The sequence below is a fragment of the Phyllostomus discolor genome, chromosome 2 (genome assembly GCF_004126475.2).
Source record: "Phyllostomus discolor isolate MPI-MPIP mPhyDis1 chromosome 2, mPhyDis1.pri.v3, whole genome shotgun sequence".
Taxonomy (NCBI): domain Eukaryota; kingdom Metazoa; phylum Chordata; class Mammalia; order Chiroptera; family Phyllostomidae; genus Phyllostomus; species Phyllostomus discolor.
The window spans coordinates 53,351,307-53,370,394 of NC_040904.2; the positions used below are offsets into that span (position 1 = coordinate 53,351,307).

A 19,088-nucleotide genomic window follows, 5' to 3' on the forward strand; every position below is an offset into this window, starting at 1 on the left:
GTTGTTAAGTGTGATGGTAAGATTATATCAAATTTGTTTGCATGGGAATGATTATTTGCATTTGCAATCATTACATTTATTTTTCTCAAAATAGTTTCATCTGCTATTATCCTTGCAATAGCTCTATAATATAAATAAAGTTCAAGGAAAGAGGTTTCTCTGTTTTTTTTAACAGCACACAAATCAAAATTTTAATATATGTCCATGGGGATTCACATATTTGTGAAAATTCCAATGACAGTGAAACAACATTGGGTATATATAACATTTTTGAACAAAAGAGAAGGAGGGGAATGAAGTATTAGATTTCAAAAGTAAGAACTGACAATTTAGGTAGTTGAGGAAGAGTGGAACAAACATGGCAGGCAAATTCTTGCTGGGCAACTCAGAAACAATGGAACACAGGAAATGTCTTAGCTAACAGGCACCTGCCCGAAGCCTGAGCACAGAGGTTTCTGAGTTCTTAAACTTGAGAATGTACCAGAATCACATGGTGGGCTTATTAAAACAGTCCTGAGCCCCAGAGATTCAGATTTAATGTGCCTTAAAGAGAACTCAATCATTTGCATTTTTTTAATCCTCATCCGAAGATATGTTTATTGATTTGAGAGAGAGGGAGGAAGGAAGGGAGAGGGAGACAGAGAGAGAAAGAGAAAGGGAAAGATGCAATCTAACCTGCAGGCTAGGTATGTGACTGGACCAGATAGCAAACCCACATTTTGGTATTCAGGATGCAGCTCCAACCAGCTGAGCCTGTTCAGGGCAATAATTTGCTTTTTTTTTTTTTTTAATTAATGAGAGGGGAAGAGAGGGAAAGAAACATCAATGTGAAAGAGAAACTTGATCAGCTGCCTTTTGCATGCACCCTGACCTAGGACTGAACCTGAAATCCAGGGAGTGTACCCTGACCAGAAATCGAACCCAAGACTTTTCAGTTTACAGGATGACACTCCAGCTAACTGAGCCACACCGACCAGCAATAATTTGAATTTTTAACAAGCTCCTTCCTTGGTGATGCTAATGTTATTTGTCCATGCACCACACTTTGAGTCAATGTGTTTTAGAGCAATAGTTCTTAACCTTGCCTACACACCTTGAAATTATGTGGGTGGGAAGCTTTTAATCCCACAGATTCTGATTTGATTGGTTTTGGGGAAAGCACTTGTATCTATATATGTATATGTTTATATGCATTTCTCCACTTAATGGCAAGTTCCAACATCTACTCGTATGACTATTAATCATTTGGATTTCTTTTCCTATAAATTATCTATTTAGTACTTTATTGATTTTAATTTGGTTGTCTTTTTATTGATTTACAGGGGCATTTTGATAAATTATAGATGTTAACCCTTTTCTGATTTATATTCTAAGAATATCTTCTCTTAGTCTGTTACTTAGTTCTTGTTCTAAAGAAATTTTAATTTTTATTATATCAAATCTTTCCATCTTTTCCTTTAATGGCTTCTGGGTTTTGAGTCTTGCTTATGAAGGTTGACCCCAAGATTAAAAGTATTCTGTACTTTTTACTGAGATTTCTGAACTATGGTTTCCTTGTATTCATTTTCTTACTTATTTACTGATCATTTTTGATGAACTCAACATGTTTCCCAGAGGGATAGTGCATTTTTCAGGATTGATGTTCCTTTTGCTAGTTTAAGAGTAAAGCAGTCAGTTAAGAAAGATAGATTTATATATGGAATCTTTGGGAGAAACAGACATTGTCATGAGCATTCAAGAACCTCCCCAAATACCTGTCAGGGAGGTTGCTAACTCTGAAAGGGTTAGGAAACCGCCAAAAGAGGATCATGCCTTCCCTCTCTTTCATGCAATTCAGTTTTCACCCAAGTCTTACATGACTCATATCTGGCCTGCTAGCCAAAAGTGAATCTGGAAAACGTAATTTTGACTATCTAAGAAGGCATCCAAGGAGAAAGCTGGGGCAATCCACGGTATCTGGTACTGACTAGTCCATAATTGCCCATTATTTTGATATGCCATCATTGCATAAATACAGGTTTTACCACTGTCCAATAGTACAGACTTCCTATGAAAGTTTTCATACATCGAAATGGAGTAAAACAAAGAAACAAATACCATTAATTTATATGGAAAAGTCTTTTAGCATTCCCAGACCCCCCAAATAACTTACCAAATCATACCAGATATGTTTAATTACTTTGAGTTTTACACTAAACGTAATACCCTTATGTGTTCTCTTAGACTTTTCTGATACCTTAGAACAATCTTGCTAATGATGCACAAAATAAACCCAGGTAAACCCCAGATGCACACAGACACAGTTCAAAGCCCTGACAGCTTGATGCAGAGATGCCACGGAGGTTCTTGGAAAGGGAGCCAGGTGTGGCCACTCTTGCTGCTCAGGTGCTCATGCCTCTGTAAGGGATGCTGCAAAATGAATGCCACTCTTTTTTCTTCTCTTCTCTTTTTCTAAAAGCAAAGGTCCTCTTCAGATTTCTTTCAGTTAGCAAAAACAAGTGCAATTGTAGGTTTTTCATAGCAGTAAAATGGCATAATGAGAACTTTTCAAAACCAGGATTACCCATATGTCATAAACAAAAAGCTATTTGGGGACAATGAACAGTCTCTGCCACTCTCTACAGCTCTTTTCATGCTTCCCCTCTGTTTCAGTTAATGTTGCACCCGATTTTATTTTATTTTTTTCAAATAAGGATGGGCAAGGTGTGGGGGGAGGATGGAGGATGTAATAAGCTGCTTGATTACCCTTCTTTGCCCTAAAGTATGAAATCAGCAGAGATTGTATTTGTATAAAATACAGTTTTCAATTTAGTTTTTACTCTTCATTTAGCTGTATTATGAGAAAAATAATATTTTGTGCCTTCCTTACCTATAAAAACAGAATACCTTAATAGGGTTGTCATGGTTGTTCAGTGAAAAAATGTTCTAAAGTGCTTAAAACAGTTATTGGTACATAGTAAGAGCTAAATAACTCTTAGCTATGTTATTAACATTTATTATTAATATTATTACATTACTAAAATTTTACATAAGCTATAGAAGAGCCAGAAAATTATCCTTTTCAAATTCAGTTGATTTTATTTTTTTCAACCATCAGTTGAAACACATGCTTAGATATAAATTCACTTGATAAAGAAATATTTTAATTTGGAACTATTCGGGAAAAACTGAAACATATGGTTATTACAACTAGACTGTATGCTTTTGATGACCAGAATGCTTGTGCTCACTAAACCATTGCTCTTTTAATTATCAGTGGAACCCTTTTATCAAGTTCAATCTCAGAGGGTACCCCAATCTGGAAGTAGTAGTGTGCTGACTGGACTGGGGCCTCGACCCAGAGCCCTGTTCATTTATCATCTCCATGACACCCAGGCTCTTGGAAACACAGTTTGAAAACCTTATTTCTGATTGTTAGTGATATAATCAGTTCAGCAGACAATTTTCTTTCTAATTATTCACTGGTGTGCATTTCTAACGATATACTCTGTAGGGGAGCTTTGCCCGCAGAGCCTCCCATCCACCACAGATGAGAATAAGTCTACCAAGACATGATCTGCTTGGGGAGGAAAGGTGGCCGATCTCTCAAAGAAGGACCAAGAGCCTTTTCCTCAATGGACTTTTATTAGGTTCATTTTGCACAGGGATACAGGTAAAGCTCATTAATCATTGTCAGGCAGTAAGGATCAAACAACAGACAGCACACGAAGAACTACTAGGGCTTATTCTGAGTCGGGGCAGTTAGCTAAAGGGCTATAAAACTTTGGAAAACAAAGTCATTTCCTGCTCGGACCCTTATCGACCCTTATCGTTTAAAGGAGGGCAGTCTTAGCAAAGCAGGTTTCACAGGATTTTTCATATCCTTCCTTAGGCCTGATCACCCTAGGGACCCGCCCTTTCCAGCACAGGGCTGCACCACCCTCTGTCATTGTTTCAGGCTTAAGTCATTCGGGGGAAGTAAGGCAGCCAAGAGTTGAGGAGACTTCTCGCAGATGGAAGGAGGACTCAGGCTATGTCAAAGTTGAGGGGCAAGGGTCCATCACCCCCTTTTTCTATATAGCCCCCCATGTCCTTCCCTAGGGCCTCCCTATGATTGTGCCTATCTTAGGTTGTCCCTCCCTTGAGGAATCTTACCTGTCATTGGCTAACTGATCTAGCATTGGGGGCCAGTTATGGATGAAGTAAAAGAGCAGAAGCAATGCTCCTGCCAGGGAGATGAGCTTTGTCTCCTTAGTGGCTTATGGTCCGAAGGTCACTCACTCAGCCTTAGCCATGGGAGGGTTATAGCTTCTGAAACCAGGCAGGGTGGTTTCCCAACAATACTGTATTTACTGTTTTATATTTGGGGAATACTTTTGGGAAATCTTAGTTTTACCAGCAGTACATTTACAAGTCACATCTGGGGTTTGTAACTTTTAGAATCGAGTGTTCCAAACTTTTTTTTTTTTTTTATGATTTTTTGTTGTTGAGTTGTGTGAATTTTTTTAAAGATTTTATTTATTTATTTTTAGAGAGGGGAGGGAGGGGGGGAGAGAGAGAGAGAGAGAGAGAGAGAGAGAGAGAGAGAGAAACATCATGTGTGGTTGATGGGGGTTATGGCCTGCAACCCAGGCATGTACCCTGGCTGGGAATCGAACCTGGGACACTTTGGTTCCCAGCCTGCGCTCAATCCACTGAGCTACGCCAGCCAGGGCGAGTGTTCCAAACTTTTAATTTAAAATGTACAATTTAGTTTTGACAGAGTTTATGCCTATAAAGTCTTCACTATAATCAAGAGAAGGTTTCTGTGGTCCCCCAAAATATTTTTTACTGCTCCTTTCCAGCGTATCTCTGCCTCTACTCCTAACTTCAGGATATTACTCATTTGCTTTTTATCACTATAGGTTGGTTTGGGCTCTCTATATAAATGAAATCACACATGTCTCTGGCATCTTCTACTCAGCATAATGACTTTGAGATTTCTCCATGTTGAAGCATGTATGAGTCTCTTCCCCCCTTCCTTCTTCCCCTCCCCCTCCCTTTTCTTTCTTTTCTTTTCTTTTCTTTTCTTTTGCTGAGTAGTATTCCACTGCAAAGATGTACCACAATTTGTTTATCCATTAACCTATTGATGGACGCTGAGCTCTTCTGGTTTGTGGCTATTGTGAAAAAAGCTTCTCTAAACATTCATGTTCAAGTCTGTATTTAGACATTTTTAAGGACAATACTTTATTATTATTATTATTATTATTATATCTTCACTAGAGGACGTGCTTATTGATTTTAGAGAGAGGGAAAGGGACAGGGGAGAGAGACGGAGAGAAACATTGATGTGAGAGAAACATCGATCAGTTGCCTTTCCTATGCACCCTGACTGGGGACCGAATCCACAGCCTAGGTATGTACCCCAACCTGGAATCAACTGGCAACTTTTTGGTTTATAGGATGATGCTCTAACCAACTGAGCAACACCAGCCAGGACTGAACATATGTTTTAATTTCTCTTGGGTAATACCTATGATTGTGTCAATATAAGAGACACCCAAACCTGTAGAGAATCTTTATTTGAGTTTATGTGAGCCAAACTTAGGACAATTGCAGGGAAGCGAGAATTCAAATGTTCTAGGGAATGACACATTTGGGATTAAGAAGGGAACATAAGGAAAAGAAGGGAACATGGAGGTGGGAGAAAGGGAGGCATGGATTTGATTATGGGATAGTTAAGGTTATGGGCTTTCTGGAGGTTGGGTGCTTCAGAGGGGTCTGAAAAAATACTCTGAAGAATACTCTGGCATTTCAAATGTGTATTAATTTAGATGCCTAAAGAACAACTGGAAAGAGCTTGTGTAAGGGGAAGATAAACCTTTTACTAAACAAGTTATATGCCTGGGGTGACTACCTGCCATGATCTGCCTAGCTAGGAGCTGTTCAGATCACCCTGTGAGGTTACTTTCTGCCACTGGACTCATAAGTCTTATTGCAGAAGTCCCTTCTCGTTCACAAATGGAATGGTGGGCTTGTATGGCAGATGCATGTTTTAAATTTTTAAGATATATTTTTGTGAGAACTTACATGTTTAACTCCTTCTGTGTATCTGGACTCAGATAAGGATACTAAATCCACTGATTTCTGCAGGTGAAAGGCAGGGAAAAAATCCCCATCCTTCCCAAACTTGGCCCACGTACTTCCATATTTAATTGCTTACCAATTCCTTTGGATTCCTAAAATAATTTCAACATCTTTCCATCTCTCCAGCCCTACTGATATCTTTTCAAGATTTCTTGGGTACCTATTTTGTACTCAGTACTGTGCTAGGTACTGAGGAGCCACACTGGACTTATTTTGAGTTAAAGGGGCAGCAAATTATGGACCCCTTTTGTTTGCCGGGGCAGAGTTGAAGGGACCATGATAGATTTGCTAGCAAACTATGTGAGCACTGTTGGGGCTACATTCCATTTACTTGACTCACGTGCTAGAGGAAATATCCCACCTTCGTTTGAGTGTGAGGTGTAGTTATTTACAGGTGGGGCTGTTAATAAAGGGAAAAATGTTTCTGTGAAATCCCCAAAATGGGAGGGGGAGAAAAAACTACCCCCTCTTCTCTAGACCAGCGGTTCGCAAAGCCTGGTATGGGGACTAGTAGCAACAGTTTTCCCTGAGAAAATTTAGAAATGCAAATTGTTGGGCCTCCCTTAGACCAACTGAATCTGAAACTCTGTTGTGGGATCTGTTTTAACAACTCAAGTGAGAACTACTGTGCTAAGCTCATCCCAGAGACATAGGTGGTCACCTTTAGGCTGGGAGAGGCGTAAATGTTGCGTACCTGGGCAGCAGGGGTAACGTTTCCGCATCGCTCATCCAATAGTCCCCCTGGCCGCTCCCTGCACGCTCCAGCTGAACCCACCCTCAAGGATCCGGTCCTTTTCCTTGGGAGCTGCTGCCAAAACCCGGCAAGTGGATTCCGAGTTTGTTGGCCCTAGGTGCTGGCCGGGCATGCGCAGTGGCCTGAGCGCCGCAGGAGAGCGCAGCGAGGTAGCTGCAGAGTGGACCTGCGGGCGCTGGCAGTACAACCGCTGGAGGTACGGGGGCTGGCGGTGGGGTAACCGAGGCGGGGCTGGACCCACAGGCGCAGCACAAAGCTTCACTTCGTCGCTGGCGCACAGCGGCATAAGGGGAGTCTCTCCAGGTTTCCCCCCCGCCGCTCTGGAGGAGGCTGCCCGCCGGCGTCCTGGTGCTCTTCTGCCCTTTTCGGGAAGGTGTTTAAGTTGTGTACACCGGTATATGCTGCTTACAAAGTAAACCTAATAACTGTGTTATGATTCCCTGTGTAAAGTTAGGCATTTTGTTAACTTTGCTGTTTTCTTCTCTATCATAAACTTCGGGTGGGTGGCTGCTGCTACAGCAGCAGTTTTTTGATCCAGCCTGTTTCGCTTCAACAGCGTGCCGGGTTTGTTCGCCTTTTGGTGCCTAAGATCAATAGGGCTGGAGTGAAATCGCATCCGTGGTTTCTGGGTTTGGTGTCTTTCCGGGAGCAGGGCGCCTCTGCATGCGGCATTTTAAAAAGCAAACTTACAGCGAATTTCAGTGCCAAAAACTTTCTGCATTACAATTTTTTTTAATTGATTGATTTCAGAGAAAGAAAGGGGGAGAGAGAGGACATGGATTTGTTGTTCCACTTATTTATGCGTTCATTGGTTGACTTTTGTGTGTGCCCTGAGGGGGCAATGGAACCCACAACTTTTGGTGCATCAGGACAATGCTCCAGCTAACTGAGGTGCCTGGCCAAGGTTAGCTGCGTTTTTAAGTAGAGATTTTCTAAAATTCAGGATCCCCTCCCCCTTACTTTTCTATGTAACTGTTATTCCAGGGCTCATTTGGTGCTATTAAAAGAAAGTTGTCTTTTAGATGAGTAACCAGAGTTCTCACTTTTTCCCCTTTATTTACCTGTCAACATTTTGTGGCTTATACAGAGGTATTTTCTCCTGGCGCTGCGGTATTGGTTACACTCCTACAAAGCTAAGGCTGTACCGCACAACTTTCTTGGATAACCTGTGAGCCATAAACAAAATTTTAGGCCTCGAGGAGCGCGTGCGTGCACACACGCACACACACACAGAACATTATTTAGGTTATTTTAAATTTATGACATGGGAAGCATATACATAGAATTAGTAAGTTCAGGAAAAAGAAATTTTTAGTTCAAGAACAGAAACCTGCATGGAAAGGGAATATGTTACCTGACTTTCCCTCCACCCCCCACGATGAATGTTTTAATGGCAGAAATAATATACAGTTCGTTTAGTTCTGGACTGCAGAGACCTTCCAGGTCAGCCAGTTCAGCTGCTTCAGCTTACAAATGAGAAAACTGAGACCAACGAGGTTAAATGACTTGCTGTGGCTGCTGGAGCCCTTCGTTAGCAAAGCTGGGCCTCGGACCCAGGTTTTCTGATTTTCAGGGCTCCTTCTACTCCGTCCCCCCCCACCCCATTCTCTTCACAGTTGGGTTAGGTGGTTAAACAAATACATCTTTCTACTGTGTAGTTGGGCTTAGGCAGATAATTAGTTATTCCTGCTACTAAACTTGCTAGTACTTTGTAAAGTTCTTTCAACAAGGATCCTTTCTAAAAAAAGAAAGTATTCTTTTGCCCAAACCCCATGTGACTATTTGCTGGTCGTTAAACTGCCCTCCTTCTTTGTCTCAGTCTCATTGGGCCCATGGGCCAGAATACCTGTTTGCTGCCCTCTCTGAAGTCCAGCCCATACTGCCAGGAACAGCTCAGGTGTGACCTCTTCCTAGAAGCTTTCCTTGATTTACTGTGGCCAGAAAGTAGCTCTCCATCTCCTGAAGCCTCTAGCATTTAATGCTGCTGTCTGTGAGGCTAGTATCCCCCTTGTTTTCAGATTTCTGAATTATTGTGTTTCAGCACATGCGCCAACTTCCTGACCAGTACGTAAGCTCTTGGAGGTTAAAGTCTATGACTTAGACATCCCACCCAGCACAAAGTACAAAGTCTGTTCTCAGCCACTGTCTGTGGGAGGGAGGAAGCGAAGCACAGAGAGTTTTTAAAGGGATTGGATGCAGATGTTCTGTAATACGGGGAAGGCCACCTTGCGGCTATGGCAAGCAGTCGTTAGGTCAAACCAGCTTGATGGGGTGATTCTCATACTTTGATGAGAGATCACACATCAGTTAGGGGAGTGCTGGGGATGAAGGTAAAATTATCATAGGAGATTGTTGCCCACCCAAGGCCTGGACTGAAGCATGTCACTCTAAGTGCAGAGTGGAGAGCACAGACTTCAGAAATGATGTAAAGGAAAATGCATCTGATGAAAGATATGTTGAAAATTACTTTAGTTTCAGGCTTGGTGTATTGGTTATAGGTGTGTAATACTCTTTATCTTATAAGTATATTCAATTATGACATTATTTCTTTCTGTTTCTTGCAGTTATTGATGTGATTGTCTTATTTACCATCTTAGATGGTAAGCTCTTTGGGAGATGATCTTAATCTCCCAATCACTCATAATTCCAGGCACAGTAGCTTTGTAGTGTTAGACATTCAATAGTTATTGCATGAATAAATACATGGATAAATAAATAGTGTATTTTGACATGGACAGCGTGGGCATTTAGGATCTTAGAGCCATCAGGTACCACTTTATCCAGACTATTTCCTCCTTACGTAGAGGAGAAACTGAGATATTCTCAACTAAGCTAGTTAGTGGTATAGCCAGAGCCTCTACTCAGGTTTTCTTACTACCAGCCCCATGCTTGTTTCATTAACCCTTACTTTTCAAGGTGGTTGGCCCCAAGATGAGGCTGAGTTGGCAGCAGGACACTCCAGTTTGAAATGTTTTATGGATCTAAACCCTTGGAGATCAATCTAAAGTCAGGAACCTGATGGCCGATGGGCGGAAATCTTGTCATTGGAAGAGATGAGACAAGGGATGATAGACCAGTTCAAGGTTGAGTACACAGAGTGATGAGAGGGGTGAGACTGGGGTTTTGGGAATCTGCATTTGAGGGAGTTGAGGAGGAGTCTGGAATGGTCACTGTAGCTCAGCTTGTTAGGGGCAGAATACGTGAGCAGGTCAGCCCACAGGCCTTGGACTGAGCGTGTGTTTGGTAGAGACAGTATACTACCAGGAGGTGCTAAGTGATGGCTGTGTTGTTTGTAACCCAGGAAAGTAGGCACAAGGTTGAGAGAGAGAGAAAGAGAATTGTAATCTTACCCTCCACCTGTAAAAACAAGACAGAAGTAATTTCCTTAGAACCCAAATCCCAGTTTGGAATATTTGTTTAGTTGGAACAACAGATGTTACGAATGAAAACACAGCCTTTGCATTGAGCTGCCGGTGGCACACGCACAAGCAGTTGGTCACTGTGGTCCATTGGCAGTGCTGCTTTTCCTCAGAGGAGTATTAAGAAGGGAGGGCAATTCAGGGCAGAGACACAGCTTCCTGGAGGGAAGGGGAGGGTTGGGCAGGTAGAGTGGTGTGGCTTCTTTGAATTTGGGACATTAGTTAAAATTGATTGGACAGCCAAATGCAAAATCAGGTGGTATGTTGAAGTTAATGTCTCATACACTTAAAAAATGCCCAAATATTCAAGTCTAGAATTAAAATGACTATATTATATAACTTTCTCAAAATAACAATAGTAATATTAGTAACTATTATTATAGAATGTTTTCCATGACCAAACATTTTACAAGCAATATGTCATTTAATCTTAACAAACCATCCTATCATATTGATGCAATTATTTTTCCTATTTTACAGATGAGAAAACTGAGGTTTAGATAAAAATCACATTTCTGAGGTCACACAGTTGACATGTGGCTGAACTGAGCTTTGCTCTGACTTGTGGCTACCTGACCTCGTGCACTGAGAGCTTAAACAAGTATCTTGTACAAAATTTTATCTGTGGTAACCCAGACAGATGCTTAGGCTGCACCCATTTAGAATAGTTACAGATTTTGACTGGTGAAACTCCCAACATTCCATGAGCCAGACTTTAATCTGAGAAACAAAACAGTGATGGATCTTTCTGTGTTTGTTTGTTTGTTTTTAAAATTATCCCACATAGTCTTTATCTCCTTTTTAGTTTTGAAGCTTTCCTGGAGGGAGAGACAGCAACTCTTTCTCTGGGTGTACCATAAAACTATTTCTGCTCTGCTCCCTTCCTCTTTCAGGAGGAACTGGGTGATAAAGGTGAGTTGCTAGTGATCTAGGAGATACCTCTGGAGGTGGGGTGTGTGGGAAGCCCTGTGTATGAGCCAACAGACTGCAGGGTGGCCAGGTTTTCGAGGACATGTTTTTTTCCCTCGGGGTGTAGGATCCACTGCTGGGTGCTCTGGAATTTCCAGTCTGTGGGTCTTGACCCTTAACCTGATCTCAGGCTTTTGAACTATGGTCAAAACCCCCAGGGAGAGTCTATACCCCAGCACTTTCCTCTGGATCCCTCAATATCAGGACGTTCTGAAGTCAGTGCGGACTTGTCGCAGTTGGGGATGTGTGCAGATACCGCAGGTAAGGCCCCAGGTCAGACACAAGTTTTAGAGGCAGGACTGGCAGGCCCCAGATTTGACCAGTGGAGTTGGATAGGAGAAAATTTTAACCCTCAACTGCCCTCACACACACGTGAACCTAATTAATCTCGTAAGGTTTCAAGATGGAGTCCAGCTGAGAGTGTTATCCCCACCCCACCTGGTGCTGTCTGAGCCTTCCTTCCATTTCCTGCTCCTGCTGCTCCTGAACCAGTTCTGTGCGTCCTCAGGGCCTGTGCTCAGATGTGAAAGGAAAGGCCACCTGCTTCTGGCCTGCACCCATTACTCATCTCAACATCCAGGAACTTACCACACCACCCAGCTCTTTCCCTGAACAAAGACCTGAATCAACAGCTTATTCTTGATGATGATGAAGATCAGGGAGGAGGAGAAAGAGGCCTTTGCGCCCATCTAGGTTTATTGGTTATAAAATGGCTGTACAATTTGATCCCTGGACATTTTGCTGACGTACATAAATCGCTTGAGATTTGAGGCTGTGTTAATTTTGATCATCTTCTTTTCAGTACCACTGTGTCGGGAGTCCATCCCAGTTTGCCTTTTCTGGTGAGAAGCGTACAGCATGGCCGCTGGGAAAGCAGGTTTCTGTGTGTAGTGATACTGTGCGCACGGAAAGGGTGAGAGTGGAGTGAGGATTCAGAGAGCCTTTCTTTCACTGAAAACATTTGTTTTATCGGAAAGTTTATTTTCCAGTAGACATACAGATAGTTTATTCATAAGGTCCAGCTGTGAAAGGGACTTTAGACTTTATCATGAACTAAATTTTTATGATTACTTATCTGAGCAATCTAGAGCTATAAAACCGTGAGAATATGTGGATGGGGACTGACTGACTGCACACAGACACGCTGCACACAGAAAACACGAGAAACGGTCTTTCCTGATAGTGAGGTGGAGGAATGCGTTGGTAAGGGGGGAGACGTGCTGTGGAGGGGCTTTCTTTGTGGTAAAAAGCAAAAGATTTGGGGGAATGGTTGACCATTGAGACTGAAAGTACTAGAGGAAACTAGTTTATTTTATTATTGAGAAACTCAATAAATTAAATGGTTTAAAGGTCTAGTCCCAGGAATTTTTAATAAAAAATGAGAAAAGCCCCTTCTGTTTGTTGGAGAACCAAGAAACAAGAGTTTCCCAGTGCTGTCAAAATAGAATTTGGATAGAATTTGAGTTTAAAACATTGGTAAATGTATATAGAATCAGTCCTGTTAATTATGCCTTGGGCCAAGGTCTGTTTGTCTAAACCTTCTCCCCAACAATGAATTCCCATGTGGCACCCCCTTTTTGGTTAATAAATCAGTAAACCTAAACCCACAGGTCACAATCGTAAAATCCAAGGTAACGCATGACAGTCTTTGACCGAAAACTGATGTCGATCAAGCAGTTTGAATGCCTTAGATAGAAAGTACCAGCTTTATTTACACATTATTCCCATAGCTGGTGGTTATAATCTAGATTATAATGTTGAAATAAAAGAGAAGTAGGTTCAGAACCAACTCATTTACAGTGAACAATCAAAGGCACAAGTAGACTTTTTCACTCATTTCACTCTTATCTTAAATGTTGTCTTTTATGGCTGTATTGGTTTTTTTCTTTTCTTTCCTTTTTTTTTTGGCCCTCAATGATATATACTCACTATGTACTTTATAGATAAAAATCAGTACAAACTAGAATTTTAAGGTTTGATAAATGCTCTCTGCTTAGGGATGTAATGCTATTCATCAATACTTGGGTGGGAAGACAATATCAACACAATATCAATTATGTTAGTATATAATTGAACCTTCAGCTAGATATCAGGTTAGTATTTACAGCCTTTGAGGACAAACCAACAATCCCCAAAGACTCCTGCGTTCCTTCACTTGAACGCTGTCAGCATTCTGTTATTGTGAAGTCCCGCCTTCCTTCCTCTCTCCTCAGTTTAGCTTCACAGGGACACTCTAGCCTCAGGGATGCTTCCAAGAGCGGCCCAGTTCTTAAAAGAGTTTCAGTATTATCAGGTCAGTGATGTGCCAGCTGCAAAACGCAGCTCACGAAAAATCAAAGATGTTTTTTTAGCAAAAGCTGTCATGCAAGTGAATTAAGTCTGGAAAAATAATAGTAATAGCAATTTGCTTGATCCATTTTCTTATTCTCAAACAGTCAAAGTAAGCCAGGATCATGGTCAGTGGAAAGAGGTAATGTAAGAAACTCTAAATGTTTAGTGGCCAGTCAGAATGAGCTCTTTACAGTGATTCAAAGTTCAGATCAGTCGGCCTGTGGTCAGGGCTGTGGGTGGAAAGTCAAAGTCTGTGCTTCTGTGTCCGACCCCAAGAGCAGGAGGCCTCTCCAACTGCAGGTTTGACGATTAGACAACTCATTGCATGTGAAAGCAATTAGTGAACTGAAAGGGAAAGCAGTACGGTATTTATTAGAATTACAATAATAAATGTCTGACTTTGCTGTCTTCCACTGATAAGCAGCCAAGACTTTGAGAATGACTTGCCTGTGTGAAGTTACTGGCTTGGAAGTGGCAAAGGTGGAACTCGCACCCGTGTCTTCTAAGTTGACACAATGTGGGCTCAGCACTGGGACCATAGTGATGGCCAAGGCAGATACAGGGTCCCTGTCCTCTTGGAGCTTCGGTCTGGCCCCAAACCTAGTGCTCTTCCAATTAATCCCTATTTTTTCTTTTACTGATCAGAGGGAATAATTTCTTTATGAAATTTATACTTGACTTTTATCAAAACCTAAGTGTGTTTTCTGATGGCGTAGCTCTTTAAGTGATGTCTCGGTTGGCCCCTAAACTTCAGATTTCACTCAACAGGATATTTATTAATTTCCACTGTGGAGAGAAGGGTTGGGTGCCTCTCAGCTCTCTTCTTGTTAATCAGAGGCTTGTTCCGGAAAAATATTTTCTCTCCTCTGCAAAAATCAAAGGGACGTGACTAAGTAAAGGGAGCTGGTCTGGGGGCAGGTCTGTGAGCCAGACACAGTCTTTGCAAGCCTGGCTTCTCAGTCAGGTAGAGGAGGTTGACTCCGGGATAGCTGGTGACAGGGGTGGGCACCAGGGGGATGGGCGGGGTGAAGCCTTGGGGGACCACAAATGGAGAGCAGTTAATTCGGTTCCCTGGGTTGAGGAAGGTGTAGAGACTTTTGAGCCGAGCCTTGAAAGGAAAGTACAAGTTCAATCTACAGAGAATAGAGGAAAGACCATCCCATGGGGGAAGGGACATCATGAGCCAAAAAAGCATGGAAACAGAAAAGAGCTGGCCCTTTCAGGAAACCGTGCTACTTGAATGTGTTCTAAAACCTAAGCATGCATAGGACTCACCTGGAGAGCCTGTTGAGGAACAGAACGCTGGGTTCCCGCTCCAGAATTTCTCATTCTTCAGGTCTGGAGTGGGGGCCCGAGAATTTCATCTCGGCCACTTCCTAGATAATGCTGAAGTTACGATCTGGGAACCACCCCGCTAGAGTGTGGAGCTGGGAGTTAGATGAGCTAGAAACAAAATATTCTCTTGAAACTTGACTACCGTCAAAAAATGGATGATTCAGGGTTTTTTAATTAGTCTCATTTTCCAAGTGGGTGTGGCCTTGTGCCCCTTGTTGCTATCTGGAAGTTTCTTATGTGGCTCTATCACCCCCCACTCCCTTTCTGGCCAAGAAACCAGCCTTTTTCTTGCATTTCATGTTTTAAAATAACTGCTGTTCAGCCAATGTGGCCATTCTACCCACAGAAGGCTGAGCAGCCAACATAAGTTAGATGATGTTAGGAGCTGACCCAAACCAGTTAGGAGTGCCTAGTATACTCAGGGGGTATGTATATATTGGGGTTTTATTTATTTATTTATTAAAGATTTTATTTATTTATTTTTAGGGAGGGGGAGAGAGAGAGAGAGAGAGGGAGAGGGAGAGGGAGAGAGAGAGAGAGAGAGAGAGAGAGGGAGAGAGAGAGGGAGAGAGACATCAATGTGGGGTTGCTGGGGGTTATGGCCTGCAACCCAGGCATGTACCCTGGTTGGGAATTGAACCTGGGACACTTTGGTTCCCAGCCCGCGCTCAATCCACTGAGCTACGCCAGCCAGGGCTGGGGTTTTATTTTGTTGATCTGGACATAATGTTAAACTTTTCCAACAAGTATGTTTGGAATAGCTAGAACTCACACAATTGCAGAAAGTTCTTTCCCTGCCCTCAAAACACATCTAGTCTTGCAGGATTGATTATTGATTAAACACGCGTGAACTCAGGTTCTAGCACGAGGCAGCCGGTGCTGAGAGCAGTAAGGGTGGTAGAAACCAGGGGTGACAGAACTGAGACGGAAGGCTCACTTCTCACTATGGTAGTCAGCGCAGGCGGGCAGAGGTGAGGGATGGCGGTTTATGCTGCCTTCTGGGGTTTCGTGCCGGCAATTTTCAACTGTTTTCATCTCATGGCACACGTAAACTAGTTAATACTAAAAGTCTGTGGCACACCAAAAAATGGTATTTTTGCTGATCTGACCAAAAAACAGGTAGACTTTTGATTCATTTAAGCTGATGGCTATTGTGTTGGCGGTTGTCCTTTTCTTATTTGACAGTCGAAGGGAAAAGAGGCTGGTACCCCTGACTAATCAGATATGGCAAGTTTTAAAAATTCTTGTGGCACACTGGTTGAAAATTGCTGTTTTATGCAGCTTTGTAAACGCTTTGAAATGAGGGAGCATATCTACATAAAGAAAGTAATGGGGGACGGGGCATTTGAATTCGGCATTGAAGGATGGACAGGTAGGTGCTCACCAGGTGGAGAGTGGTCAGCAGGGGTGCAATAGGGAGAGGCATTCCAGGCAGAGGGGCAATGAACCTCCGAACAGAGCTGCAGTGGGGAAGTGCATCTTCGGCCTGGGCGAGTACTCTGGTTCATTCTGGGAAGTACAGGCAGACAAGACTGAAAAGGGCAGATTGTGGAACATTTTAAACATGGGTTTGGGGGATTTGGGCTTATTCTGACGGCAGTGTTGAGTTGTAGGCTTATCTTGTCTTACCCTGACTGCCAGCTTCTTACCTCCAAACACACCAGAGGAGGAGGAGCAACATTTTTTACAGTGCATTGACCCAAAAATGCTTTTTCCAGGTTCTTGTTTTAATATGTGTATTTCAAGACTTGCAAAAATTAATTCATCGTTAAAGGCTTCTCTGTCTTTCAAAAATATGCAAAATATAGAAGAATAACCAATTTCAAAGTCTGAAAGGCAAATTATAAAAATGAGACAAAATAAATGAATCACAAAAATAAATACGTAAATGAATGCATCACTGGGTTTAGAGATTATAAATGTATTTGTTCTGGCTTGTTCTGTGAAGCAGGGGATTTCCAATGTTAAACCTAACGCTGTAAGTTAGGTTAGCCCTGAGCAGATCCTCACAGGCTGACTTTGAGTGCTGAAAGGTTCCAATAGCATTGTGGTCTCTCTTCAGAAGTACTTCAGCTGTAAATTCAAAAGCATCTACTGGTTTAGTGTCAAAGAGCTTGTCTGGAGATCAGCGGGCACAAAGGCCCGGGGCCTCCATTCCTGGGGGCATCTGTTCATCTCCTAAGGGGAGTGCCCACAGACGGGGAAGTCATTTGTGTCGCATTGGAGATTTTGAGAACCTTCCATGTGTATTACCTGAAAAGTATCCTGTGCTGAGAACTACACTGTGGTAGGAAAAGAAAAAAAGGGTGGATTTTTAAATAGAAGTTGTCACCCTGGTGCTGCCATTGTCAGCTGATGTTAGAAGAGGCAACAGTGAGTGGGACAGAGGTGATGACTCACCCCCTTTGCCCAAGGCCCACAGCCAAGAGGTCCCAGGGGTGGGAGAACCTCCCAGTCATTCCAGCCTGTCTGAACCATGGTGGTTGTAGTTTCTTCTGTTTTGTGTGGATTAAATAAGATAAAATGTGTAAGTAGAAAGACACCATACACATTTTAGATAAAAATCTTCTCATACTAAGATTTATTCTGTTCTGAGTTCTTCTGTCCACGTCTGGGGTCACACAGAGCAGGATCATGTCTTTCTCACTCTGTAAGCCCCATCACCTGCTGCATGGTAGGCACCTGGTGAGCCGCTGGAGGGGTGGGAGATAAAAGGAATGAAGGGATGTGTGAAACTGTACCAATCCGCTCCTCAGCTACATACCTAATACTAGCTTCTACTTGCTTGCAGATTAAAGACTTAAGATCCTTATATTTATACTACTAACCCCTTTCTTTGTTTTACTGACAGTAAATTTTGAGAGATATTCTAGCCTCATCCAAGAGACAGCTGCATAGCTTGAATTCAATGTATAAGGATCTTTGTAGATTCCTATGCATTCTAAACTATTGCATAGATAAATAATATGTAATAATGTTTCACATATAAATAATCCTTATATGTAAAAGTGATTTCAGCTTTGAAATAAAATGAGGTTCTGTTTCTCTCAAAATATCTTTTATTGTTTTAAGAGAAATCAGATTAGGAAAAACCAGAAGTTACTTTATTCTACCATAGGCTTTACTTTCTTAAATGTCAACAGTAATTCAGTTTTTGATTCATAAAATTAGACTTGATTAACATGGGAAGGGGAAAACCTCACCCCTTTCATTTTGAAGAAAGTAGTTTTGTTTTAAAAATTATTACATTTCCTGTTAATGTGCATCTCAAATATATAAGATAAAAAGATTAAACTTTCTATATTTTTACTGACAGATTCTACTTATGTGTGTTGTGCTGTGGGACATTAAGTTTTTATTGATGTATTTCTGCAAGGTTAGTATTACATTTCTTGTAGGATTAGAATAGTAAATAATGGGAGAATGGAAAACATTGCAATTTTCCAGTAATTCGGAGGAAATGACTACATTCTGAGATAGTGTATTGAAAGGGTACATAATGGTCGACATTTTTGCAAATTAATTTATTAAATGTCAGTGGGAATATTCTTTTGAATCCTGTTTCACAGCCTGGGGACACTTTAGGGAGGTCTGAGATTACAGACGCTGCTCATCAGACCTTCTGTGTGCACAGGTTCCTTCCAGGCGTTGTGCCCTTGGCCACGATGCGAGGGTGTGACCAAAGCAAGCAGCAAGATTTCTCAGGGACATTCAAGGTTTCACACCAACCAGACATATCAAAATCTTTGCCTTGAGTAGTTTTCAACGGTCTTTTATCAGTGTTCTTGGTGCACAGGATGTAATTGTTTTTAAAAACAACTTGATCGAGGTCTAGTTCACTCAAAGTTTTAGAATATTTTTATAACCCTGTATCCATTAGCACTCATTCCTCATTTCTTACTGCACCCCTCTTCACCCTGTCCAGGCTATGACATGTCTAATTTCTGTCTATACATTTGCATATTCTTGAAATTTCGTATATATGGATCATACCGTATGTGGCCTTTTGTGTCTGGCTTATTTCACTTAGCATAGTGTTTTCAAGCTATCTTCATGTTGTAGCATCAATACGTCACTCTTTATGACTGAATAATGTTCCATTGCCTAGATCTACCACATTTTACTTATCCATTCATCAGCTGATGGACATTTGAGATATTTCCACATTTTGG

General features: G+C 41.8%; 1 protein-coding gene and 1 long non-coding RNA gene across 2 annotated transcripts in view; one reads left to right on the forward strand and one right to left on the reverse strand.

Annotated features, from left to right (window-relative positions):
• Nucleotides 1–6,769: 6,769 nt before the first annotated feature.
• Nucleotides 6,770–9,202, reverse strand: LOC118498844. Its single transcript, XR_004901325.1, has 2 exons — nucleotides 7,924–9,202; nucleotides 6,770–7,521 (listed from the first exon to the last, which is right to left on the reverse strand). It is a non-coding gene; the product is annotated as an uncharacterized LOC118498844 (long non-coding RNA).
• The window catches only part of PLS1 (plastin 1), a 98,833-nt gene continuing 86,724 nt past the window's right edge, over nucleotides 6,980–19,088 (forward strand). The window contains exon 1 of the mRNA XM_028505007.2: nucleotides 6,980–7,058. The gene's annotated coding sequence lies outside the window, so the exon portion shown is untranslated. The remainder of the gene's footprint in view (nucleotides 7,059–19,088) is intronic.